General features: G+C 42.3%; 1 protein-coding gene and 1 pseudogene across 9 annotated transcripts in view; one reads left to right on the top strand and one right to left on the bottom strand.

Moving 5' to 3' along the window:
• Positions 1 to 637: 637 nt before the first annotated feature.
• Positions 638 to 1652, bottom strand: LOC113633279 (60S ribosomal protein L7a pseudogene; annotated as a pseudogene).
• Positions 1653 to 14683: 13031 nt separating this feature from the next.
• AZIN1 (antizyme inhibitor 1) overlaps positions 14684 to 27559 on the top strand; it is a 32687-nt gene continuing 19811 nt past the window's right edge. For 8 of the 9 annotated variants that reach the window (XM_027131564.1, XM_027131560.1, XM_027131568.1 and 5 more), the window contains exons 1-2: positions 14684 to 15060; positions 19551 to 19688. The gene's annotated coding sequence lies outside the window, so the exon portion shown is untranslated. The remainder of the gene's footprint in view (positions 15061 to 19550; positions 19689 to 27559) is intronic. The other variant, XM_027131563.1, reaches the window with a different exon arrangement.

Here is a 27559-nt window from a genome sequence, read left to right as displayed (position 1 = left end):
ATTTAATCGTTTCAGCAATCCTTGAGGTGGTATCTATTGCCCCTATTTTACCAAGTGCACAAAGGCCAAAGCCATTCCCTCCATTGTACCGTGGTGAGGATGAGGTGGAGAGGATGCAGAGAGCAGAGGGAGGGAGGTTGCCTGCCAGGTAACGAGCCCACACTCGACTCCGGAGGCACTGGGAGGGAAGTCATGCAAGAATTCGGAGCCAAAAATGGCCTGATTGCCTCTGAATTTTAGAAAAATAATGCTGGTGGTAATGGAAGAATTAAACAGAGTATTCTTTCTCTCTCCTTCATTCATTTAATTCAAAATATATATTGAAAACTTCCTTTGGGACAAGACTGCGGTGTACCAGACCTGTGGGAAAAAATGTCTGGGGCAAGATACAGCTCCACATCTCACGAAGTTTACAGTTTCTGTGTGTGTGCATATAATGCATAGCTCATACATACTATTTTATTTCATTTTATTTTATTTGGCTGCTCTACGTGGCTTGCAGGATCTTAGTTCCCTGACCAGGGGTTGAACCTGGGACCCCGCAGTGAAAGCACTGTGTCCTAACCACTGGACCTCTGGGGAATTCCCATTTGAGCTAATTTTTCTTTGTTTGTTTGGGTTTATTTTTGGCCAAAGAATTTTTATTACTTTTATGTACAGAAAACTCAATAGTGTACACTCACCTGGCCAGTTTGGTAGGCAGCTCCTTGGCCTTTGCCTTTTCCAGCTTGGCAATGTGAGCCCCTGATTTTGGACCAAGGATGTTGCTTCCCCAGTGAAGGCAGAGGTTGTCATATCATCATCGTAATCAGTCCTGATGGCTTCCGCTAGCTTAGCCAGAGCCCCTTTGTCTTCCGAGTTGACTTGTGTGAAGGCAATGGTGGTGCAGGTCTTCCTGTGGACCACATGTCCCAGCCTGGCCATCCCCTTGATGATGCAGTAGGGATCCCCCATCTTACAGCACAGGGCAGGCAGGAAGACCACCAGCTCAATGGGATCCATGTCATGTACAATCACCACCAGCTGAGCCTTCTTGTTCTCCACCAAGGTGGGGACAGTATTAACCCCTGCTTGAAGGACAGGTGGCCTCTTGGTGGGGATACCCCCTTTGCCCTCAGCTTTCTTCTCAGCTCAGGCCAGCAACCTCTGCTTCTTCTCTTGCTTCATCTCTGGTCTGTACTTGTGGGCCAGCTTAAGCAGGTGAGTAGCTGTTTGGCGGTCCAAGGCCTGGGTGAATTGGTTAAAAGCAGGAGGCACTTTCAGCTGCTTATAGAGGATTTGCCACTGCAGCTGGATATAGCGGGGCCGTTTGACGAAGTGGGTGAGGTCCCTTTTGGGCTGGATGTCCTGTCCAATGCCAAAATTCTTGGGCCTTTTTTCAAACAGGAGATTAATCACCTTCTTGGCCTGCTGCTTCTTCACGGCAGCAGGGGCCGGGGCCACCTTCTTCCCCTGGGCCTTCTTTCCCTTCGGCATCTTGAACGGCTGGCAGAGAGAACTTGAGCTGATTTTTGTATATGACGTAAAGTAAGGTCCAACTTCATTCTTTTGCATGTGGATATACAGTTTTCCCAGCACTGTTTGTTAAAAAGACTGTCTTTTCCTCATTGAATGGTCTTAGCACCTTTGTTAAAAAGCATTTGACCGTATATTCAGGGTTTATTTCTGGGCTGTCTATTAGCTTCCATTGGTCTATATGTCTGTCCTATGACAGTACCATATTGTTTTGATTATTACACCTTTGTAGTAAGTTTTGAAATTAAGAAGTGTGAGTCTTCCGATTTTGTTCTTTTTCAAGGTTGTTTTGGCTGTTCTCTTGAGATTCCATTTGAATTTTAGGATGGGTTTTTCTATTTCTGCAAAAAAAAGCCATTGAGATTTTGATAGCAATCACGTTTGAATCTGCAGATTGGGTAGTATTTACACAGCATTTTGAATGCACTAAATGTCACAGAATTTATACTTTAAAATGGTTAATTATACATTTTGTTAATTTCAGCTTGATTTTAAAAAAAAAATTGGGCAATTTTACCTGAAGAGCAGGTATGGGGATGGCATGAGGCTGCTGGAAGGTAAAGGAGGTTGCGATCAGAGGGAGGAATGTTGGGATTGAAGACCCCAATACTGAATAGTTTAGGGCAGGTGAGGGCCCCTGGAGTTGAGCAGTAAAAATGGCTAAGGTGACCCAAACCTTATCTCCAAAGATACTGACTTCACAAGGAGATTCAAGACTGCAACTTCAGAAGGATACATGTCCAGTTAGGGATGGTGGCCATCACTGGAGTGGGGTGGGGATAGCTGAGATTACAGGGGAATTTTATTACTATAGTATCTTTTTAAGGAGAAAGAATAATGAAAGTTGTTTTAAAGCTATAATACAGGAACTTTACTTTAGGAAAGGAGGACAATGACCTAAGTGCCTTTTTTTTAATCGTCGTGGGAGTGGCAGCAAGGTGTCAGATGATACAGGCATGGATAGGGCGTGGGCAGGCCAGCTGACTTAATCTCCTATTTATTTTCAGAGTAATGGTCTGGCAGTAATATTGTGGAGCTGGGAAATGGCCAATCCTGCCTTCTAACCCTGAAGTATGTGAGGCTTGTGAGAGTAAACATCCCTCAATTCAAGACGATAGCCAGGTTTCAGTTAAGGCAAGGAATGGGAGACAGACTGGGGATGTGGAAGGATTTGTTCACCATGAAATAGGGGTTCCAGAGAAAACAGAAAAGTGTGAGAAGGAAAGGGGCAGCTGGGGAATGCGTGTGGGAAGGCACAGGGCAGTTTGGGGACCAGTGTACAGGAGAAGATGGATGACCAGAGGCATTCACATTTTGGCACTTATATGGAATGGGAATAGGGTAGTTCAGTGAGTCACAGTGGCCTTAAAGGCCCAGAAAGACCTGTGATGTCAAGTTTAGTAACAGTGGGACAGGCCTCCTGGGATTCAAACAGGATACTGGACTTCAGCTGGGACTTCGGACAGTAGAATTTGGGTAGACAATAAAACAACTGTACAAAGTCCCTGAGGCAGAGACAATCATGGATAGCTCGAGGGCCCATGAGCAAACCAGACAAACCGAAGCTGAAGGTTTGTATGGGGGTTTAGAAGGCTGGCTCCCGAGGGTGGGGCTGGGGTCTGAAGAGCCTTATAAGCCACCAGAGGAGTCAAGACATGATTTGTGGGCGGACTCTGGGAGGCTTCACGCCAAGGAGTACTTCCCAGAACTTCTGCTGCCAGTGTCCTTGTCCCCACAGTTAGCCACAGCCACCCTCCGCCTCTGCAGGAGACCCTCCAACACTAGCAGCCGTGTGGCTGACAGGGTCTTGGTGCTCCGGCCGGGTGTCAGGGCTGTGCCTCTGAGGTGGGAGAGCCGAGTGCAGGACATTGGTCCACCAGAGACCTCCCGGCTCCACGTAATATCAAATGGCGAAAGCTCTCCCATAGATCTCCATCTCAGCGCTAAGACCCAGCTCCACTCAACAACCAGCAAGCTACACTGCTGGACACCCTATACCAAACAACTATCAAGACAGGAACACAACCCCACCCATTAGCAGAGAGGCTGCCTAAAATCATAATAAGGTCACAGACAGCCCAAAACACACCACTGGGCACGGTACTGCCCACTAGAAAGACAAGATCCAGCCTCATCCTCCAGAACACAGGCACCAGTGCCCTCCACCAGGAAGCCTACACAACCCACTGAATCAGCTTTAGCCACTGGGGGCAGACACCAAAAACAACGGGAACTACGAACCTGCAGCCTGCAAAAAGGAGACCCCAAACACAGTAAGTTAAGGAAAATGAGAAGACAGAGAAACACACAGCAGATGAAGGAGCAAGGTAAAAACGTACCAGACCAAACAAATGAAGAGGAAATAGGCAGTCTACTTTTGACCACCTAGAGGGGTGGGGTAGGGAGGGTGGGAAGGAGACACAAGAGGGAGGGGATATGGGGATGTATGTATATGTATAGCTGATTCACTTTGTTATAAAGCAGAAACTAACACACCAATGTAAAGCAATTATACTCCAATAAAGATTTTTAAAAAAAGATATGATTTGTAAGTAACAAAGCTTCATTATGGGTTCTTACCAGTGGAAGGACATGAAAACAGCATTTAAGGAAGATTAGTATGAGAAACATCCATGCTAAGTGGATTGGGGCAGGAAAAATTGGGCTTGCCACAGATTTTGCAACTATCCAAACATGATGTGGTATAGGATTGGACTAGGGAGGAGAAAAAATGATAATTTCAAAATAAAAACAAACAGAACTCGGTTTATATGTGGGAGAGAGAAAGAAAAGAAGGGATTAAAATTTTTCAAAAATTTGAACCTGGCTGAGAGTTATATCAAGCATGGGCAGGGGAGACCTGAAAGAGAAGGATCAGTTTAGGGGGAAGGAGTGGACAGTGATGAATTTAGTTTGGGACCTAGATTCATTTGAATCTTACAGCTAAGTGAGACTTTGCATCTAACCATGTGGAACAACTAAGTATCATGTTATATAGATAAAGAAATCTTGAATTTGAGATAACACAGAACATCCTAGAAGAGATGTCCTAGAGGCAGTTGGCCATTCAGAGCTGTACTTTAACGACAGATCAAAACTAGTGATATCCATTTTGGAGTCATAGGAATCGTCTTGTCAAATAACTGTAGGAATGGATGAATTATCCAAGGGAGAGGAAACAGTGAGAAGAGGAGAAAAGCCATAGGAGGAGACAGCAGAGAATTGAATCAAGAGGCAGAAAAGAGACAGGAATTTTGGCTTTGCTATTTGTTAGCTATAGGAACTTGACAATTTATTGACCTTCTCTGGGTCTCAGACTGCAGTCATATCAAGGCTTTCCAGAGTCGGGGTGGGGTGTGGTTGGGGAATCTGCTTCCAAGCTTTGAGTGAGCTTGGAAGCAGCCTCCGCTCCCTGGCTGTTGGCTGGAGACATTGGTATCTAACCATGTAAGCTTCGCCATAAGGGCACTTAGAACACGGCAGCTGTCTTCTCTCTGAAAGTGAGTGAATGAGAGAGGGCCCGGTCTCATACAACCAAATCTCAGAGGTAACATCTCATCACTTTTGCCAAATTCTATTCATTAGAAACAAGTCAAGGGGAAAGGGTTACATAAGGGTGTGAATACTAGGGGGCAGGATTATTGGAGGCCATTTTAGCAACTGCCTGCCATAATATCTAACAGTTATATTCTTAGACACTCATACTCATTACTTTTGTAGCTAGTTCACTTAAATTGGCAATTTAATAAATATTGAATCCACTGAGGTGGGCACAGGCACAGGTGGGGCACAAAGAAGGCAATTTTACCTAGAGGGAAATTATGCTTGCACTGATTCTTTTTTTTTTTTTTTTTGGCTGTGTTGGTCTTAATTGCCTCACGTGGGATCTTTCCTTTCGGTGCTGGGCTCCAGAGCCGGTGGGCTCTGTAGTTGCGGTGCGTGGGCTCAGTAGCCCTGTGGCACGTGGGATCTTAGTTCCCTGACCAGGGATGGAACCCGAGTCCCCTGCATTGGAAGGCAGATTCTTAACCACTGGACCACCAGGGAAGTCCCGCTTGCACTGATTCTTAACAGATAAACAGGAGTTTATCAGGAGACAAGATGGCCAAGTTAAAAGTTTATCCAACGATTATAATTTGGACTGTGGAGTTCTTAGGAACTGATTTTAAAGTTGAGTGGAAATATGGCAGGCATGAAGAAAATATTTCCTAATTTGAGAAGTCTCCAATCTTATCAAAATGTGAAACATTGAGCGATTCACAGGATTTTATCATTTGGTTTCAAATATATCTTTAGAAATCCTAATAGTTTAACACAATCTACAAGATCTTGAAACCCATTTTACTAAATTAGCACTCCTAAGTTTCATCTGTTTTCTAAAAATATTTTATGAGCACACTGATCAACTAAAAACTTGCATGAAATAATTCAGAAATTTAAGATTACAATTTAGAATGTACTTAGGAAAAACACAAAGGCTATTCTCCCATTTTCAGTGCTATTACTCTAGTACGATAAAGCTGAAATTCTAGTTTTATTTTTCATTGTTGATTTTACTAATTCTGTGAGCTTTGTAGGCCCCCATAGTTGACACACATTCTAGTACCTTCTTGCTTTCCTCACCCATACATTCAGTACTCAGGATGCGTAGGATTATGAGTATGGCTGAACTTCAAGTAAGCTGGTTTGGCAGTTTCCCAAAGTGTCAAAAATGACAGAACAGGGCTTCCCTGGTGGCGCAGTGGTTGAGAGTCCGCCTGCCAATGCAGGGGACACGAGTTCATGCCCCGGTCCGGGAGGATCCCACATGCCACGGAGCGGCTGGGCCCATGAGCCATGGCCGCTGAGCCTGCGCGTCCGGAGCCTGTGCTCCGCAATGGGAGAGGCCACAACAGTGAGAGGCCCGCGTACCGCAAAAAATAAATAAATGAATAAATAAATAAATGACAGAACATTAAGGAGCTTCTCTAAGGGCTTCTCTCCTCATGACTAGGGCTATCACTGTAGAATGGGTAGTCCCATTTCTCCCCTGTAAGTCTGAATTACTCTTTGGGGCTGTCTGATCACTCAGGCTTTGGCCCAGTCTAATCTAACTCCCCCAAATCTAAGCAACCAGAAGGCATAACAAGAAGTGACAGGAGGCCCTGAGTAATGCCAGCTCATCACATTTGGAAGAATATTGATTTTGATTTTCTGACCATTGTTCTCTAACAACTAAAAGGTTTGGTTCATCATTTTACTGTGGTATTAGCAACCAAATGTTGGATCCCAGTGCTTGATGGTCATGTAACTCTGCTGCCAGTGGGTACGGTGCCTGGGAAGTAAGAGGCATGCCACAACACAGACCCTCTGTGTTAAATCATCTCCCACTCAAGGGCTGCTGCTGGCAGCTGGAAATTTGACTTAGGAATCAAATATGTTGTTAAGCACCATTGTTTTTTGTGTACAAAGAACAATGACTGAGACTTTTTTCTTTTAAAGCATTCTTAATGTTATACTATTATAGTGTCCCTCATTTTCTATTTCTTCACTTTCTTTGAAAAGCAAACACTCTTTTCTTGGTAATTAGGCACACAAGTAAACATAAAACACCCCAGTTTTTCTTGGATAGCTTATCTCCATTTTTATGACTACCATTTAAAATTAAAACAAACAAGCACTATTCAGTTCTCTCAAATTAGAGGCATTTTCTTTTCTTGCTTTTTCTTTTTCCTTTTTTTTTTTCCTACTGTAGGCTATTGATTTCCTTGGGGAGGAGGAGGAATCAATAATAGCTAATCACAGATAAAATGCATCCTAATTTTAGTATGAGTAAATAATGCATTATAAAGGAATAGAACTTCACATGTTAATATGCAATCATCACATTTAAAGTTAAAATAATTTTAAATTTTGCTGGTTTTTAAAAAATAATATTTAATGAGTAGTAATGAATATGTTTCACCTTTACTTTGTGACTAAGTAAGGAAAGTGTCTAAGAGGTCCCTCTTCTGCAACATCCTCCCAGGGCAGAAATCCCTTCTGTATCTCTGAGTGAGTCCAGTGACAAGATATTGATAGCTTTCTGCTCCACAAGACATCCTAGGGCACTGCCAGTTACTATGCTGTTAGGAAGTAATCAGAGGTCTACGTGCAAGGCACTGTGCTGAGTGTTCCATCAGATTAAAAAAATAAGAATAAAATCCTTGCCATAAAGAAGCTTCGTGAACTTTTCACAAAGTTCAGACAATAATTACAATAACATAAGACAAGAAATTAAAGGGGCTATAGGAAGGCACAAACCAAACCTTGTGGAAACTCAAGGGGAGGAATGAGATAGCACATCTAGCCAAGGAAACCCACTGGTCCTAGCTCTGCTGTCTGGACTGACATTGTAGTTTCTCTTGTCCACTTGCAGAGCTTGACATAGTCTATAGACGAGTCCAAAGAGGCAATATAGTTGAGGGGCTTGAAGCTGGGTCTTGGGCATTAGACATCTTTGGACATGAATCTGGACCTTTTCTTTTTTAGCTGGGTGACCTTGAGCAAGTTACATAACCTCACTGTACTTCTGTTTTTTCATTTGTAAAATGGGCATAGTAAGACCTACCTGACAAGCTTACTGAAGAATTAAATAATAATATAAGGGGCTTTAGCATTAGTGCCTGGCACTTGGTGTATAAAAACTCATAGCTTTTGCTTTTACCTCTTTTTCATTTTCCCTGTTTCTTTCTCCCCAATTTATCTCTAATATTTTTATCACTCCTAATAATATGTTGTTTCTAGATCTCCTCACCTTTATGGCTATCCTCCTCCAAACTATCTCGTTTTCATTCTCCTGTACAATGTGCTACCTAGAACTTTACAACAATAAAAATTTCCCCCAAAAATGTTAACTTTTCCTGTTGGTTGGTTTCTGACCAAAACAGTAAACCAAACCACTACTTCCCTTCTAACCTGTACTTCTATTAATGCATTAATTTATTGAATGTTCAAAATTATTGCATTCAAGTTTTTTTTGTTTTGGTTTTGTTTTTTAGCAATTCCACACATGCCTTATCAGTTCATGGCAAGCTTGTGGCCAACTACCTTCTCTAGGTACTATTTAGGTAATTAATGAACAATAGGTCTCTCCTGTCTTGTACTTGTGCTATTGATTTTTTTTTTTTTTTTTTTTGGCTGGTCAGACGGTTTGTGGGGTCTTAGTTCCCCTAACAGGGATCGAACCAGGGCCATGGCAGTGAAAGCACTAACCACTAGACCGCCCGGGAATTCCCATGCAATTGATTTTTTTAACCTAAGTGAAGGTCTTTTCCTTTCACTCTCTTGTGTAGGCTTTGATTCTTAGTAGCAAGTAACAGAAAGCTAGTTGGAACTAAAAACTTAAGAAAGACAAATTTTTCTGTTGGCATAACTGAAGAGCAAGAAAAATGGGACAACTAGAATGCTGACTATCCCTTCTTCATCATGAGCAGTGGCTTCATTTTCTCACATTGCTTTCTACTGGGACCCTTATGGCAGCGGCTCCTGGCTCATACTGTCACGACTTGAGCCATAGAAAAAATGATTCCCTCGAGAAAAAATGATTCCCTCGTCCATTCCTCCTCCCTCCAACCAAGGTCTGAATCAAATATATGCCAATCGTTATTGAGCTGCCTCTGCCCCCAAGAGAGGGTGAGAAGTTGTCAACCCTTAAACTGGTTACTTTGTCCCAGCAAGGCAGAAGGTTGAGAAGGTAGCAGTTCCTAGCAGAACTCAGGGTATGGCAGGGGAGATGTTCTCCCAAAGGGATGAGGAGTACATTTTCTAAAAGCAATGGAGGGGAAATTCCCTGGTGGTCTACTGGTTAGGACTCTGAGCTTCCACTGCAGGGGTCACAGTTTCGATCCCTGGTCAGGGAACTAGTATCCTGCATGCTGCGTGGCCAAAATAAATAAATAAATAAATAAATAAAAACAATGGAGGTGGCTTAGAATTAAGTGATTTAGACAAGTAGGACCTAGATGAAATGAAGATTCTCAAACTACTGTTGTTACAGACGGTTGAATGACCCAAAAATATTACTTTTGTGAAATCAAGTCATTTATGTTTCTTCTCCCTATTTAAGTAAAGAAGGAACTAATCTTTTATTGTCTTATACTGCATGGTCTTTCCTCCTTTTAGTTAGTATTAGGTAAAGCAAATTTAGATTGATATAAATGTTTATCCAAGAACTTGCAAAACTTCAAGTTAAATGACAAAGTAACAAAAAATTCTCAGTAAATAAAATGTAGCCTGCAGTTACTTATTAATAATCATTTAGGTGCTCAGGTGACAGCACCTAGGCTAGGTTATTTATTTTAAAAAATAGAGTAAATCATAATTCAGACTGGACAAGAATAGATTTCAGAGCTCCGATCTTCTATATGCCCTGAACCAAAAAGTTTAGGATGTCTGCCAGGAAGTTGTTTTGAGACAGAGAGATACAAGCTTATCTTGCTATGTACTACCCAACAAACAAAACACTTATCAGATAATGCCTGACAGCAAAGTGAAAATGAGATTAATTTTCCAAGGATTTCCTAACTTCCAAGGATTAGAGAAAGATATGAGGGAGTAAACTCATGGGTCACGTCCATTGATTATTCTAGTCATGTATGTTACATTTCTTTTTAAAATTTTTATTTATTTATTTAATTATTGGCCAAGCTGTGTGGCATGTGGGATCTTAGTTCCCTGACCAGGGATCGAACTCATGCCCCCTGCAGTGGAAGCTTGGAGTCCTAATCACTGGAGCACCAGGGAATACTTGTATGTTACATTTAATTTGTAAAACTGGATTATTGCTTTGCCCTTTTACAGAGGTTTCAAAAACAGTCCTCTTAAATTAACAGTGAGTAATTTGTTATTTCTTGAAGTAATAAAAGACATCAGTGTATTGCTTATGACGTGCTTATCTTAGAAACCATCCAAATCACTTGGGAGATATGCTGACCCATAGCTAATGACATACGCAACAACTGCAATGAAAATAGAAAAAAATTCTTTTCCCTCAAACTGGGTTTGTATCTGGGCTCTCTCACCCTTTGCCTGCCAGGCATACCATTCTATAGTTCAAATTGTCCTGTGGACAAAGATATGGGTGATGGACATGAGCGATTTCAAATCAGTGCTGGGATGCAGGACACCTGGACTGGAATGCCACATAACCCCTGCTGACCTGATCCCTACATCTTGTGAGAAAAAAAAATTAAATATGACAATAAAAAGTCTCCTTCCAAATTAAGTGATCCTCATCTGAGGTGAAAATCAACCTAGGTAAAGGAATTACGACTCTAAAAGATTATAACAACAGATTCTTAGCAAATAAAGGATAGCACCTTATATCAATTCTGTTCAAAGAGAGAATGGTGTATAATCTGAACTCTGTGCTCAGCAAAGTAATTTACAGAGCAAGTGAGTAATAACTCATTTTTACCTGTCCGTAAAAGACATAGCACCAGATTCTTGATAAGCAAGTTAGCTTTTTCGAATATTATCAGTGCACAAAAAGATGTGGTAGACAACTGAAATATCATAACATATTAAAGTGTGAATGTTTTAACTATTCGAAATCTATATATTTTGCTTTTCTACATGATAAGGCGTACTCTAAGAATGTACCTTAGCAATAGAAATTCTTATTAAGCTCTCTTTAAACATTCCCATTAAATTAGGATTTTCACTCTCAGTTATCACTGGACTCTTTATTTTGTCACATTTATATATGTGACTACAAGATATTTCTATTACAGGCTAGTAATTTTAGGTTTACCTATTGTTTTTTGAGTGACTTGTCATTATCAACAATCTAATTCATTCAGTCTTTTATATCTACTGGCACAAAGGCAAACAACTTTGAATCAACAGACCAGTATGATCTAAGTGTGAATGGTATTATATCATTTTATCTTAAGGCTCTCTACTTAATGATAATACTTTCTCTGGCACAACCTGTGTTTTTGTGTATGTGTAACCTGACTTGGCAAAAAAAACTCAAACCTCAAACCCGAAACACAATTAAATATGCTGTTCTCATTAGGCGGCTATCATTCTGTTAAAGTTACATACTATGTTGTCTAGTTCATTGAAATACAGTTTTTAAGGCTCTATTGTATTCATTAAAAGCTAGCATTATTTAGATTTGAATACACAAATACTAATTGTGAGGGCACATAGTTTGAATGATAAATTGTTCGGTTGCTTCATTGTATAAATGATGATGGATTAGGGTCTAATCCAGTTGAAAGGGTGGACATTCACTGACTTCACTTCAGCTGCTCCCCACTGGAACCTCTGCCATGTGTCTGTGCCTCCCACTCCACTGAAATTCAGTTAAAGGTCACACATAACTTGTTTTCAGGCCCTTATCATTCTCCTTACTGGATCCTTATAATAGCTTTCCAAGTGTTCTCCCTGCCACACACGTATAGTCCTTTTTCTTCTCACCCCTACACTCTCCCCTTTTCTAAAATTCAAATCACTCCCATGATTGAAACGTTTTTGTGTTAAAAATCCAGACTTCTTAACCTGAGTTTGGAGTTTACCAATGACTTGCCATTTTCCTAAATCAGAACCCCTTTTCAGCCGTTTCAGGGATATGACATCCTGATCATTCGTTCCATCTTGAAACACCTTCCTTGAATGGCTTGACATCGTACTACTGTGATTCTCCTCCAACTCCTCTGGCTGGTCCTCTTTACTGGCCTATCTTCTCTCTGGCATTTCTCTAAGTCCTGTGCTTATATCCCTTTTCCTGTAGACCTTAACATTTCCTTAATTATCATGTCTGTAGGAGAGGCTCCTCAATTCACAGCCAAAAGGGCTCCAGATCTCCCTATTTCCAGGGGCTTTTGGATCTTTTTTTTTGCGGTACGCGGGCCTCTCACTGCCGTGGCCTCTCCCGCCGCGGTGCACAGGCTCCGAACGCGCAGGCCCACCGGCCATGGCCCATGGGCCCAGCGCTCCGCAGCATGTGGGATCTTCCCGGACCGGGGCACGAACCCGTGTCCCCTGCATCGGCAGGCGGACTCTCTACCACTGCGCCACCAGGGAAGCCCTGGACCATTTTTACACGGATATCTCATCAACAGCTCAAACTATGCTCAAGGAAGGCTCATAGTCTTCCCTCCGAACTAGGTCATTCTATTTCTATCTCTGTTCATGATTCCAGAATTCTCCCTGTTGATTAGTTTCATATCTCCAAATCATTTGACAACTTCTCCTTTCCCTTGATATTCAAGATTACCTCTACACTTTCTTTGACTTTTCCCTCCCATCTATTCTGAACCTCCTGGTACTCTTCTTAACTGCTATAAGAGTATCCTTCACTGTTTCCCTCTTCCACATTTTCTGTTTTCAATTCCACTGATGCCAGAGTAATCTTTTAAAAATATCTTTGAGTATATCATGCCCCTGATTAAATGGTTCCAGAATGAAGTCCAAGCTCTGATCCCTTCTTGATCTCACCCTAACCCACCTTTTCCATCTCATTTGCAACACGATGCCCTAAGTTGGAGTCACAAAGGTCACTCACAGTTCTCTGAACTGGCCCATTTCTGTGCCTTCTCTCACATAGTTCCCTTGCCTGGAATATCTGCTCTCAAAATCACTTATTTCCCATGTCTGGAATGTCTGCTCTCAAAATCTATCTCTACCTTTCCCCACCAGCCTTTCTCTCACTTAGCTGCAATCATTTCCCACTTCCACTAGGTTCCATGCAACATTTTATCTATCTGTCAACAATTTAGTTATTTTGTGTAGTTGTTTTATTTCCCCTGCTAGATTGTAAGCAAGATTTCAAGTGGGGTATTCATTTCTAGCCCTCCTCCCTCCACCAGGGAGGGGGTCTAGTAAAGTGCTGTGCTTATAAATGTTCTGAAGCGAAAAGAATTTTTATGGAATGAAAGAGAAAATCAAGAGGCAGCAGAGTGAAATACGGAGACATGAAATCAGGAAAAGAGTCCACAGCTCCTGATTTCTACCTAATACTTTCATCCCAGAGCCTACATTTCAGTGTTGCTACCGTTCTACTCAGGAATGTTCTCTCTCTTACTTTCGTATCTCATGATTTAGTAATCAACCACAGTGCAGCTCACAAAGTAAACAGACGGTCGGCAAGTACCAGAGGAAAAAAGTCTGGGTCTTTATCTCAAAGATTTTGGAGGGGTTTATCAGTACATATTGAGTCTCAGTTGCAAGGCAACAGCACGGGAGGAGTCAGGGTTTCTGATGAGTAGCGCGAAGACATGTTAAAAAGATGAGAATAAACTAAAAGGCATGCAGGTCGTCCTAGGTTCGCCAGTAAAAAATAAGTTTGTTATGGAGTAGTAAAATTCAAATGACCGCGCAACGAGACGTAGGGGGTTAAAGTAATGTGCCCTCGTAACGTCGGTAATGCCCTCTCCGACACTGGTCCTTCATTAATAAGGACTGGGTCTGACTGCACCAACTCTTTTAAAAAGGAAGACATAAATGCCACTCCTTAAAAAAAAAAAAATTCCTACTGCACCACACTGCAACGTGCGAGCACGGGGACATTTCCACGCGGTCACGAGCCTCTGCAACCACCCGAACACTGGGCCGAGCCTTCCTGGCCATTAGGAACTCGCTTCCAAAAAGGAGCGCTGCATCCCGCGGGGACTGGAGCTTCACCCTGGGAGGGCAGTCCCCAGGCGCAGCCTACAGAGCCCTCCAAAGCGGAGGCTCTCGAGGGGGGGAGTCTCCGGGGTGGCTGGCACGGACCTCCCTTTCACCCTCTCCAGGCAGTGCTCGCGTCGCGCAGCCCATGGGCCCGGACTGCGCTTGGCGCTGCGGCCGCCCGGCCCAGTTCCTAAAGCGGCCGGGCCCGCCTCGGGCGTGAGCGCAGGCGCCCAGGCGGCAGGGGCGCGGGCGATGCAACGTTCTACCAGAGCCACCTCCCTTATCCCCCGCCCGCCCACGTCCGCGCGACGGTCTTCCACGGGCGGGGAAGCTGCCGAGGGCGGGAAGCTACCGGACGACCGGCACCTGCATCGCGGGGTCGCCCGGCCCCACCCCCTTTCTCTCCCTCCGCGCCGTACCCCTTTCTCTTCCGCCCCCTCCCTTCTCTCCGGGCCGCAGCCCCGCTCCGCCCGGCTCCCGCGGCGACCCTGCCGGAGCGACGTCACTAGACCCCGCCCCCTTTGTATAAATACTGGCGTCTCTGGCGCCGCCTTCTCACACTCTCTGGCTCTTCGCTCGGTTGCAGTGTTTGGTTTCTTCGCCTTCTCTGCCTCTTCTCATCCTTTCTCGCTCTCTGCTCTGCGGTGTGACGAGGCTGAATCCTCTCCGCACCCAGCCCTCGCCTTTCTTCTTCTGCCCGCGCTGTTGTTCTATTTCTCTCCTTCGGCCGCCGCCGCCACTGCTGCACAGCTGGTGTCGGTGCCGCGCTTTTCCCCCCACGTCGTCCCCGCAGCCTATGGCCCAGGCCGCCTTGGGTATTTCTGCTCAAGGTAACCACATCCCTCTTTAAAAATTCCGCCTAAAAAGAGAAGACGCTTTACCCGACTCTTTGGGCCGTTATCTCACGTGAGTACTGACCCGAGGGGCGCGGCCGGGGCCGGGGCGCGGGGCGGCCTTGGGGTGCTGCCGGGTGCCTCCGGCTGGGCCCCGCCGCCCGGCCGGCGTCCCCGCAGCGCCCCGCGGCCGGCCGCCTCGAACATGGCGGATGGCGGCGTGTGTGGCGGCTGCCGGTGCTTCCGCGGTGGCGGCGGCGCGGCGGACTGGGGCGGCGGGAGGCCGCTGGCCGCCGGGCCGAGCCCGAGCAGCTGCTGTTGGGGCGAGGGGGCGTGTGTGTGGGGGCGCGCGCGGGGGTCTCGCCGCCGGGGGTCGGCGGCGCCTCCGGGCGGCGTGCGGCCCCCACCCCGCTCCCGTGGTGCATTGCTGTTTCCGGGGAGGGGGACTGGCTGCAGCCCTGAGGGGCCTTGGTCCCGCCGCCCGACCCTGAGCGGCGCCGCGCCTTAGCCTCGGGAGCCTGGCGGGAGCGCGACCGGTTGCAACCGCCGCGGCCTTAGGTTATGAATGGAGCGGGGCGGGCCCGGCGCCGGCCTCCTGTGACAGCTGCCGGAGGAGGACGGGTGCTCGAGGGTGCGGGGAGTGCGGCCCCCCTCTGCTGGAGGAAAGTTGACGCCGCAAGGGGCCAGGCGGCGGGGAAGCCCCGGTGTCAGGTAGCGAGCGAGAGGCCTTTGGCCTCTTCTGGAAGCCTCGGGGCTGCTGCTCCGCCCCCTGCGGCGCTCCTGATTGGGTCGAGTCGCCTTCACTCACCCCAGCCACCTCCTGGAGCCCGAGGATTAGTCACCATGGCTTCGTTTTCCCGGCCGCGCCACGATTCCAGGGCAGAGAGAGGGAGAGCGGTAGGCTTGGGTGGCTTATCAAGCACTGTTTTGGCAGTTAATGGTGCTGTTTTAACCCTTCCCCAGTGTATATCCTGAACGTGTGTTTCTTAGGCTAAGCTGCTGGTTCGGCGACCTGAAACGGTCGGGAACACAGTTTACGGCCCCATGATGTTTCAGCAGATTTAACTGGCTTTTGTGATTGCCTCGTGGATACATTAAGATGTTTTGTGTCCCGTCTGGTTTCCACTGTTGAACCCCCTGCTTGGATGGGAACCGGAGGACACTTAAGGATGTGTGATCAAGGAAAGGTTGATGTGGACGAGCCTGGCAGAAATACAGCTAATGATTATAGGGCAAGGCTCTAACAATCCTTTGATTTCTTTTGCAACCATAGGAGAGTACAGATGCTGGTTATGAAGGCAAATAAGCCCAGAAGAGTTAGAAGGAAAGATAGGCTCCTGATGATTATAGGTGATATGGTAGGTGCTGGAATCAAGTAATAATCAGTGCCGTCCCTCCTGCCACCCAGGTTTAACTTATAAATTGTCAAACATACAGAGAGAGTGAAAGAATTGTACCCTCACCTACATTCAGTAAACACTTAACATTTTCCTTTATTTGCCATTCCACTGTGCATTCATCAGTCTTATTTTTCTTTGTATTTCAAAGTAAGTTGGAGACACCAGAACACTTCACCACCCCTCCAACTTCTGTATGCACATATCATTAAGTAGAGTTTAATAGGGTAAAATTCACAAAACAGCAGAATGCACAAATCTTAAGTATATCATTTGACGAGTTTTGACAGAAATACAGCTGTGTAATCCAAACCTTTAACAAAGATGAGAACATTGCCATCAAACCCAGAAAATTCTCTTTTGCCCCTTCAAACTCCATCCCTCACTACCCACAGAGGCAACCACTGTTCTGACTTTTTACTAACCATATAGATTAGTTATTATGTAAACCTATTCTAGAACTTCCATAGGCATATATAATGTATGCATTGTATTTTGTGAAAGGCTTCTTTAACTCAGAATGTTTTTGATATTCATCCATTCATCAGTAAATTGTTACTTTTAACTGCCGAGTAGTAGTCCATTATATGAATACCTTGCCTGATTTTTTTTTTTTAAACAACTTTATTTTGGAATAATTTTAGATTTATGGAAAAGTTACAAAGATAACATGGAGTAACTTTGTATTTCTCACCTAGTTTACCTTATTATAAGAGGTATCCATAGTACATTTGTCAAAATTAAGAAACTACTTTGATACATTACGGCCACTTAAACTCCAGACTTTCTTTGGATTTCACCAGTTTTTAATGTGCTTTCTGTCCAGGGGCCAATCCAAGATACCACACTACATTTAGTTGTCATGTCTTCCCCAGTCGTCTCTGATTTGTGACAGTTTCTCATGTCTTTGACAGTCTAGAGAAGTACTGGCCAGATACCCAGTAAAGTGTCCCCAATTTGGGTTTGTTTGATATTTTTCTCATGATTGGACTAGGGTTTGGGGTTTTTGGAAAGAATACCCAGAACAACTTGAAAAGTCATTGGTAAAGGCAATGTAAGTTGTTCAAAGAAATACTGATAGTTTGGGGGATACTAAGTTTCTGGGTAGTTACTGTCAAAGTGATGGGAGGTTTTTGGTGATTTATTGGCCAGCTGCTGACTCGGTTAACTCTAGTTTTCCCTGTGCTGTCTGCCAAGATAGTGTAGAAACGGACATTCTCTTCAAACAGTTAAGGAATTTGATTGCAGTGTTGTACACGATCCAACTGATAGAAACACCATTCTAAATGAGAAAAATTTATCTTTCCCTATACCTACTATTTTTCCATATCTTTATTTTTTTATAAATTTATTTATTTATTTTTGGCTGTGTTGGGTCGTCGTCACTGCGCACGGGCTTCTCATTGTGGTGGCTTCTCTTCTTGTGGAGCACGGGCTCTAGGCGTGCAGGCTTCAGTAGTTGTGGCAGGTGGGCTCAGTAGTTGTGGCTCACAGGCTCTAGAGCGCAGACTCAGTAGTTACTGTGCACGGGCCTAGTTGCTCTGCGGCAGGTGGGATCTTCTCGGGCCAAACTCACGTCCCCTGCGCTGGTAGGCAGACTCCCAACCACTGAGCCACCAGGGAAACCCTCCATATTTTTATTTAACCTCCTCTTATGGTTTATCTTGACTGTACAGATGAACATTCAGTTCATCCTTTGTGTAAATGGCCCTGTACCCCTTTTATTTATATTAAAGGGTACCTTTCAAAGTTTAGAGTCTTCATTTCCTACTAGTATCTTTTTCATTAGGTGGAAATATTTTAGAGATCCTGCTGAAGAACATTCTTGAATGTCTGAAGTGTAATGTTCTCAATATTTCACAGTACTGCTCCTGGGTTGCATTAAGCAGCAAAATAGCTATTGATCTATAGCGGGTCGGAGTGGGGGGGATGGATGAAAATGTCTCAGCCAGGATAATTATCCTATTCCTTAGAACAGTTTAGAGTAAACTCTGTCTCTGTCTCTAGCGTGAGTCGGCTTTTAATTTACTTTTAAAATTACCTTGGTTTGGGAAGAATTGGAACGTTTGTTTTGGAGTACTTAGTTGGAATCTAACGTGATGATATAGTCACTGTTGCATATTAGTATGGATTTTTGCCTCATTGTCCATAAGTGTCATTGAGCATGTGAGCAGGATACCCCTAGTAGATTGAAAGAACATTTTACCTCCCCTAAGGGTGCCTCTATCCTGGTTGAGATGAGATATGCTTAAGATTGTCTAGAGTGCTTCTGAAATCTCAGATTCTTCTAATTCCTAAATTTCATTATTTTTCTGGTTCCCTTCTTACCACCCATCTTCTAGCAGATACTGTCAGGTTGTATTACTTTAAGGTAGCAATCACTGAGTTACAAATAGAAGTATAGATGTAGCTGTTTAGATTAGAGGTGATAAGTCTATCCTGTCAAATCATAATAGGTAAAAACCATTTCTAAAACTTATTTAGCATTTTGTAGCGTGCCAAGCACGTTCACATTCATATGTTGTTCCTAGTGATAGTAGAGTGACTTAGGTTGGGAATGAGGAGGAGGTAAACCTTAAGAGGTTACTTGTCGGATACGTAAGGCAGGTCTCAAAAGTTATTTCACATGTGTACTTAGTGTATTAGCTAAGTCACAAAATGTTTTTCTCTTGGATGTGTAGTAGGATTTTACACTTAAGCAAAGAAGAACTTAGAATTTGGAGAGTAGAAGAAGGCTTGTGGGTAGTTTCACACTATTAGATATACATATAAAATCTTGCATACACACCAGGTTAGTGAGGGCACTTGGACATCTTAAAATTTGAGGCCACTTAGAAGTTTGGGTTTTGGAGGACAAATAAAACCAAAAATGAAATTCGGTGAAGGCTGGAAACTGAGTAGGTAGATAGAGTAACTTGGTAAGATGACCATGACCTCAAATTCTGTCAGTTCTGTACTCTAGCAGCTTGGAAATGCTTACTACATAAAAAAGTACTTGGTACTGTGATAAACCCTTTGGAAACATCATTTTGTGTAATGTGCTTTAATGAAACACTTCAAACTAAAACTTCTTCCCGCACTTAATCTTTACATCAATTTAACCTTCTTGAAGCGCCACCTAACATTTTTTACCACTGGACTTACATATTTTTATTTTCTTCTTTAGGGCGAACTTTCTGACCAAGTATACAACTACCCAGAGGGCCTAGGAGAAGTGCTGTATAGAGAGCAGTTCGACTTCAACGCTGAGCCACCTTGGGAACCTAGCTGATGATAGGGGGGTTCCATCTCCTAACTTGTCCATGTAAGTATTTTCACATCTGCAGAGTGTGAGGGAGGGTCTTGTAAAGTAGAAGTAAAGGAGAGTTCTTGTTGCTCAGTCTTTTTCAAAACTTGAAATTGTATTTACCACTTACACCCCACCCCGCCCCCCACCTTTTTTTTTGGCCCAACTGGGTGGCTTGAGGGATCTCAGCTCCCCCACCAGGGCTTGAACCCAGGCCATGGCAGTGAGAGAGCCTGAAATCATAACCACTAGGCCACCAGGGAACTCCCCCACTTCCTTAAAGTTGATTCAGTTGTATGCATTGTTTACTAGTGGGTGGATCCTTATTTACTATATCTAAGTACATACTGCAGGGTAAGTTTTAGGAAATCTTACTATTCCAGATTTTAATATAAGTTGGAGAGGTGGTTTTTTGTTTGTGTTTTAATGAGGTGTGGGTAGTAGTTTAGCACGCCATTCAGTCATTTAACTTGTTAGATTCAAGTATTTGGAGTATTCAAGTATTCAATACTTGAATTCAAGTATTCAGGCAAAAAATTCTGCTCTCTATTCCACTCAAACCTCTACCACAGAGCATGAGATATAAGAGGTGAATCTTAGTTCTTATTTTTCTAGTTATGAGCATCTTGCCAAATACAATGTAATTTCTAAGAGTTTATGTTCTTTTTCACAAAATGACTTTGTATAATACTCACCTGGTAGAAAAACTGGTTGTTTTTAGAGGTATTACTGAGAGATGATACATGTTTATCTCTCAACCGGCTACCTTCCCAAGATATCTTCAGGGATAGTTTTTGACTATACTTGATTTTCTGTGTATGGATTTAACTTTGAATTTAAACCTCTGTGCCCAATGCAGTTCCACAGTAAACTGTTGTTTGAACTTGTGCTGCTAGATTTGTGTGGTTCATTTAAAATTTTTTATTATTTGTAGATTTCTTGCAATTGAAATTTGGGTTTTGGTGTTGAGGTTTGGATGCCTTTAAGTGGGCTAGAGACTTGGAGGGAGTAACGTTAGAAAATTTCAGGAAAGAGATCTAATTGGAGGGTGTATGTTAAAGCAGACCTTTTCAACACATTTACTGTTAACCTCAAATTACAATTTTAGACTTCTTTTTTTAAGTCTAAAGAGAAAGGGGGGAAACAGTTTAAATAATACGAATTCTTGAAAGTTCTACTGACTTGGAACCCAGGCTGGAGGGTTTCCTGTACTCCCATACTGGCTTTCTCCTAGCTGTGTGAATTTGAGCATATTGCTTATTTTTTAAATCACAGCTGTAAAATAAAGTTGAACTAGAACAGTTCCTTTAACTGTAAATTGATACAATGATTTATCTTTTTTTGAGGGTTTTAATCGCCCTTTGTTAATGCAGTGTGTGGTCTTTGGAACAGTAGTATTAGCATAACCTAGAATAGAACTGCAGACTCTCAGCTCCACCCAAACCTGAATCAGAAATCTGCATTTTAACCAAGTGGCTTGTATGCATATTAAAGAGAAGTACAGTTGCCACCAGTTCACTGCCAAGCCAGTTATCTCTTTAATTTTTGTTAGTCATCTATTCTCCTTCCAGGATATCTGATGTTTTCTCCCAAGTTGGCTTAGAGATATAAAACTTTTTTGAGTGGGGTGTAGTTGACTCCATAGTTGAGAGGGGAATAGATTCTAAGTTGGAAGTTTCATAACAAGCTTCATGTTTTAAGCACGACCATATTAAAGGATAAGATTTTTATTTCAAGTCTCTCTTTTTTTTTTTTTTTTTTTTTTTTGCGGTATGCGGGCCTCTCACTGTTGTGGCCTCTCCCATTGCGGAGCACAGGCTCCAGATGCGCAGGCTCAGCGGCCATGGCTCACGGGCCCAGGCGCTCCGCGGCATGTGGGATCTTCCCAGGCTGGGGCACACACCCGCGTCCCCTGCATTGGCAGGCGGACTCTCAACCATTGCGCCACCAGGGAAGCCCCAAGTCTCTTTAATGGAAACCCAACTTTGCATTATATTTTATATTTCTACTGGTGTTTCCTCTTAGGCTTGAGAAACATATTAGTGAGCTCATACATTTATAAATGATTCTGCCAACTCAGGGAAAAGTCTTTAACGTAATTAATATTGTAGAACTCAAAAAGTCTATAATTTCCGCGTCTTTTTTTGTTTGTGGAGGCGTAGTGTATATAGGCACAGGTAGAAAATGCTAACACTACATTCTGAAGGTTCCGGCAGCCAAAGTGACTGACTTATTTATTATGCCCAGGTACAGTGTATATTATGTTAAGTGAAACTTTAGTTCTTGGTGCTTTGCTATAAAGCTACAGCCACAATCCCTTATTCCAAAATCCAAAAGTTAAAAAAAATTATATAGCTTCCTTGATGTGACCTAACCTGATTTGGGAACAAAAAGTTGACCTGAATCTGAGCTAATATGAGGCTATTTTTATTTTGACTTATCCTGTTTAGTGCTAATATTCCTAATTCTGCTGCCTCCTGGAGAGCGTTAAATAATATATTAAACGTATATGTACTAAATTGCCATTCTAAAATCTGAGAAATTTTGAATCCAAAAAGATACCTTGCCCTAAAGGTTTCTTGACTAGAATTAGTAAAGGTGGCAAGAGAAATTGTACATTCCAGAAATGTCCTTAGATATCAATAGCTGTTTGCAATACTAGACATTGAAATCCTGATATTTCCTGTGGAGCAACAATACTGTTTGGAAAATTAGAAGTCAAAGGATTTAACACACTGGCCTTCATGGAAAACACTTAGCACATAGCACTGCAAAATGTATAATTCCATGACCCATGTTATGCTTCCAGCACTCCAGTAGGATTTCTGTGCAGGTGGTCTAAGCTCTAGGATTTGGCTTCAGAGTTAGGTTTTCAAATCCAGGTAACCATCTGAATTTTTAGATAGTTCATTTCATTAAGTATATGGAAACTATAAGCTGCTTGCATAGTAAAATTTTTTCTTTTGGATATGTGTGTGGTGTAATGTGTGAACACTGTAAAGATATCATAACAAATGCTTAAGCTTAATAATATCTCAGATTACTGAAGGGCTCTAATTGTGGAAAAGTTTTTGTGTATGTTTTAAATTTCTTAGGCTCTGTGCTGCAGTAGTTTTTTCAGTGGGCTATATTTTCAAGTTATTTTAGCTAGAGCGCCAATTATAATTAATAGATCAGCCTAATGGAAAAATTTTAAAGGCTGTTTCAGAAAACTAAATTCTCTTGTAACCAGCTGCTTTTATTAGATCTAGTGATGACGTCAGATTGAGTTAATTATTAACATATAACTTTTAATGTTTTGTTTCTAAGAATAGAAAAGGGATTCAATTAATTGATTTGTCTAAATGGACAAATTTTGTTTAAAATTTTAAATATTTAAATTACCAATATTTGGTAATTTAAAGATTCTGTGATGTAAGCAAATTCACAGAACTTTTAATGGTTTTTGGTGCTCTTTGACCACGAAGACAAATAAAACTATCATTGAAAATACACAGATTTAGGGACCAGTTTTTAAAGTATGTGTATCCCCTTGGCATGCAAAAAGTAGTATTCAGTGGTGCCTCATTGCTTGTGTAAAATAGCAAAAAAGCATTCTGTAGAAGCCCAATGGGAGTAATAGGATGTTAATGGGTAAAACGGTTTGGGGGACATGGTATTCTTTCTTCAGGCAAATTTAGGCTTTTCTAGGGGGGCCAAATAGATTAGAAAGCAGTGTAGACCATTTTTAAAGGGAATAAAATTGTTCTTGCATTTATTACAGAAGATAGTGAGCTGAGAAAGTTAATAGTCACTACCAATCTGTGTATTCCATTACACTCCCTTTGGTCTTAAATTCAGAGTTTTTGAGTTTGGGGTTTTTCTTCTCTGCCCTCAAAAAAGCATTTAGAGACACTTAATTCTTCTGATTAGGAGTAAATAAGGTATTGTGTAAACTGTACGTCATAAGCTATAAAATCTAGGTAAGTGGTAGGCTGCAGGTTTAGGCTGGCCATTATTCAGACCGGCCTAAGGAGGCCGTTGCAAGTGCAATGCCGTCGTGTTGGTAAGGCCTAGAAGACACAGATGATTTTGTCCTTCACCTCCATTCCAGGGCCATCCGTGCACACTGAAGCAGTTTGTCACAACCTAACTGAAACAAAGATTTGGCCATCCTTTTTTCTAATCTAGGGAATAATGTGAAGAATATTATGGCATAAGTAGAAAATATTTGTGCAGCGTACTGAGTTGCAAGGATTAGGCTGATGAAGTTCAGCCTGCCCAAACCATACCCAGCCACCATGAGGTCTTAAATGCCTGTAACTGAGTGAGTTGCAGCAGGAGTCAAGATGATAAAACCCTTTCGGGATGCTCTGCTCTAAACTTTTCCACCTTTCTTCATTATCTTATGTAAGCACACATTTCATTTCTCTAGGATTTACTTGGTGTGGAGTTTTGACCTTTCTTTCCTTTACTGTCTAGTTTTGTAAACTTGTGAATTGATCTTTGTTACCTTGAGCAAAATTATTTGGGGGTACCATGGTTTTTGTTCTTGTTTTTTTATCTGTGATGTGTGTGGACTTGATCCTTAGAAGTTTAAAATTTTTTATGAAGACAGCATTCTCTAGAACTGCTCTGTTCAGTACAGTAGCCACTAGCCAGGTAGCTATATAAATTTAAAGAATTCAAATCAAATAACATTAAAAATTCAGCTGTTCAGTTACTTGGGCACATTTTGAATGCTTGGGAATTATATGTGGCTAATGGCTATTGTTTTGGACAGTGACAAAGAATGTTTCAATCATCATAGAAAGTTCTGTTGGACAGCATCACTCTAGGATAATTGTTACTGTGAATGTGAGTGGTATTAGCCATATTAATCTTAAAATATCTATTAATAAGAATCATAAGAATTACACATTCTCTTCTTTCTCCTTAGGTTTGTCTAATAAACTGTTCTTGACAGTAGGGGCTTTTCAGTTTTATATTCTAGTTGAATTCCTTAGTTGCCCAGCATGTTCTTAAGATCCAGCTCCCTGCTATACTTCATGTGCTCATACAGACTGAACTTAATATTAGGTTTACGTTGAATATATGACTTCAGATTATTTTTGATCTGTTTCTTTCTTTTGGCGGGGGGTGGCTTGTGGGATCTTTGTTCCCCAACCAGGAACGAACCCTGGCCCCCTGCAGTGGAGGCATGGAGTCCTAACCACTGGACCGCCCGGGAGTTCCCTATTTTTTGTTTTTTACTGCAAAGATACTGTGGTGCCCAGTTTATAAAGAGCTCCTAAATAAGTATAGTCTCTCCTTAGTTCATCATCTAGGTTCAGCATGGTTGGCATGTTATATTTGGCATGACCAAGAGTAGGATGGGATATCCTAGTATGTTGAACATGGATACTATAGCAAAATAAATAAAACTCAAAATGAGAGATATTTGCTATCCCGAATTCATGAAGAGCTCTTATAGGTCAATAAGAAAAAGCAAAAAACATGTAGGGAAATGAGCAAAAGGCTTAAAAACAATTTTTTTTTTTTTTTTTGCGGTACGCGGGCCTCTCACTGTTGTGGCCTCTACCATTGCGGAGCACAGGCTCCGGACGCCCAGCCGCTCCGCGGCACGTGGGATCCTCCCGGACCGGGGCACGAACCCGTGTCCCCTGCATCGGCAGGCGGACTCCCAACCACTGCACCACCAGGGAAGCCCTTAAAAACAATTTTTCACTAATAACAGCAGTTTCTACTCCCAGGTATGTGGCCCTAGACTGTAGCACACTGCTTGGTTCTTCATTTGTGGATCAGCTAGTTTGCAGACCACAACTTGAGCAGTGTTCCCCTTGGGTACATAAATAACAGCAAGAAATTATATTATGGTGTTTATAAACAATATAGCAAAAAAATGGAACAACCTATAGGTCCTCTTTGGATAAATAAATGTTGTACATCTACAAAGAATAGTACACAGCAATGAAAATTAATAGATGGGACTCCAGTCCCATCTATCTGTGTGAAGGAATTGAAATTATAAAGTTGAGCAAAAGACGTCATGGTAGGAAAACAACAGTGACTCCATTCATGGTTCAAAACCAGTAAAGCCGATGTTTTAGAGGGCAGATAGAGGAATAAAAAGATTAAATAACAAGGGAATGATGATTGGAAAAGTCTGAACATGCTATTCTAAAGGAGATGCGACCACTGCTACCTGTAAAGATGTTTAGGGGCTTCTGAGGTATTCAGTCTTCCTTAACCTGGTGTTTACTGCAGTCATTGTAATGGACACATGCTTTATATAATAAAAATAAATTTTCCTCTTGGTGAGGTGGCAATGAGATCTGCCCTAGGGTAATCAAAATAGTAGTTAAGTGCATTTATTTAAAAGGTTATTTCCTGTGCTGCACCAGGAAAACTAGAAAGCTTGAAATAATATGGTTATGTATTTGCTGCTATTCATGTTGCATTATAATAGTTATCTGTAATGTTACTACATTTTTATCACCATAGGGATTTACATATTTCACTTATGTACAGGTACATACTTGCTCCAGAAGAAATTTAGTCTTCACATCAGATAGTCAAGACACATTTTTTAAGAGAGCCTAATCTTGTCAAGTTCACTTGCAAAAGTATATTGCTATGAAAATCCTGTATTTCCATTTTCTCATTTAGATGTATTTTAGAGTTTAATGTGAGGCATTTCATTGGGCAGCCTTTACCCAAGCATTTCAAACTTAGCCTGTTGGGCTCATTTCCTTTAGGATTCCCCCCACCTTTATGTATTTCCTATTCATTCTTGTTCTTGTCTGTTTTTTTTAAAATAATTCGTCAGCAGTCACCTTTAGTGTTCTTCCTCTAGAGTTAGTTTTTTTCAACCTTATCAGCTGAAAAATAAACTTAAGGGTGTTTATTGCCATTATTGGCTTTCCTCTTGCTGTCAATTAAAGCAACCCCTGTCCTGATGATCCTAAGTACTCAGTGTAGGCTGTTGTTGTTATCCATCACTTTTGGTCCAACATGGCAAAAGTTCATATGGTCTTATGATCACACAATTTATTGGAACTTCTACCTACTAGTTCTGATACGTAGCTTCCTGGAACTGCCTTCCTGGAGGCCTGCTCCAGACCTCATGTTTGTAGTACCAGTGTCATCCCTTCTGGCCGATTATTTCCAAAGGTATTCTCTGTGGTAAGTAACATTTTTCTGTGGTATGTAGAATGCAGAGGTGACTTTGACAGCATTGTGTCTATTTTTTTTTTCCCCATTGTGTCTATTTTTAAAGCTGTGAGCTGAGTGCTAAGTCATCAAATGCCTATGTAAAAGTAATAATAAAGGTAGATTAGAAAACTACAGGTGGAACTACCATGTGGCCCAGCAGTCCCACTGCTGGGCATGTACCCTGGGAAAGCCATAATTCAGGGAGAGTCATGTACCGAAGTGTTCATTGCAGCTCTATTTACAATAGCCCAGAGATGGAAACAACCTAAGTGTCCATCATCGGATGAATGGATAAAGAAGATGTGGCGTATATATACAATGGAATATTACTCAGCCATAAAAAGAAACGAAATTGAGCTATTTGTAATTAGGTGGATAGACCTAGAGTCTGTCATACAGAGTGAAGTAAGTCAGAAAGAGAAAGACAAATACCATATGCTAACACATATATATGGAATTTAAGAAAAAAAATGTCACGAGGAACCTAGGGGTAAGACAGGAATAAAGACACAGACCTACTAGGGAATGGACTTGAGGATATGGGGAGGGGGAAGGGTAAGCTGTGACAAAGCGAGAGAGAGGCATGGACATATATACACTACCAAACGTAAGGTAGATAGCTAGTGGGAAGCAGCCGCATAGAACCGGGAGATCAGCTCGGTGCTTTGTGACCGCCTGGAGGGGTGGGATAGGGT

This window comes from Aethalodelphis obliquidens, unplaced genomic scaffold, assembly GCF_003676395.1.
Source record: "Aethalodelphis obliquidens isolate GAN/ISIS:26980383/991018 unplaced genomic scaffold, ASM367639v1 scaffold39, whole genome shotgun sequence".
NCBI lineage: Eukaryota > Metazoa > Chordata > Mammalia > Artiodactyla > Delphinidae > Aethalodelphis > Aethalodelphis obliquidens.
This window is presented reverse-complemented; position numbering and strand designations above follow the sequence as displayed.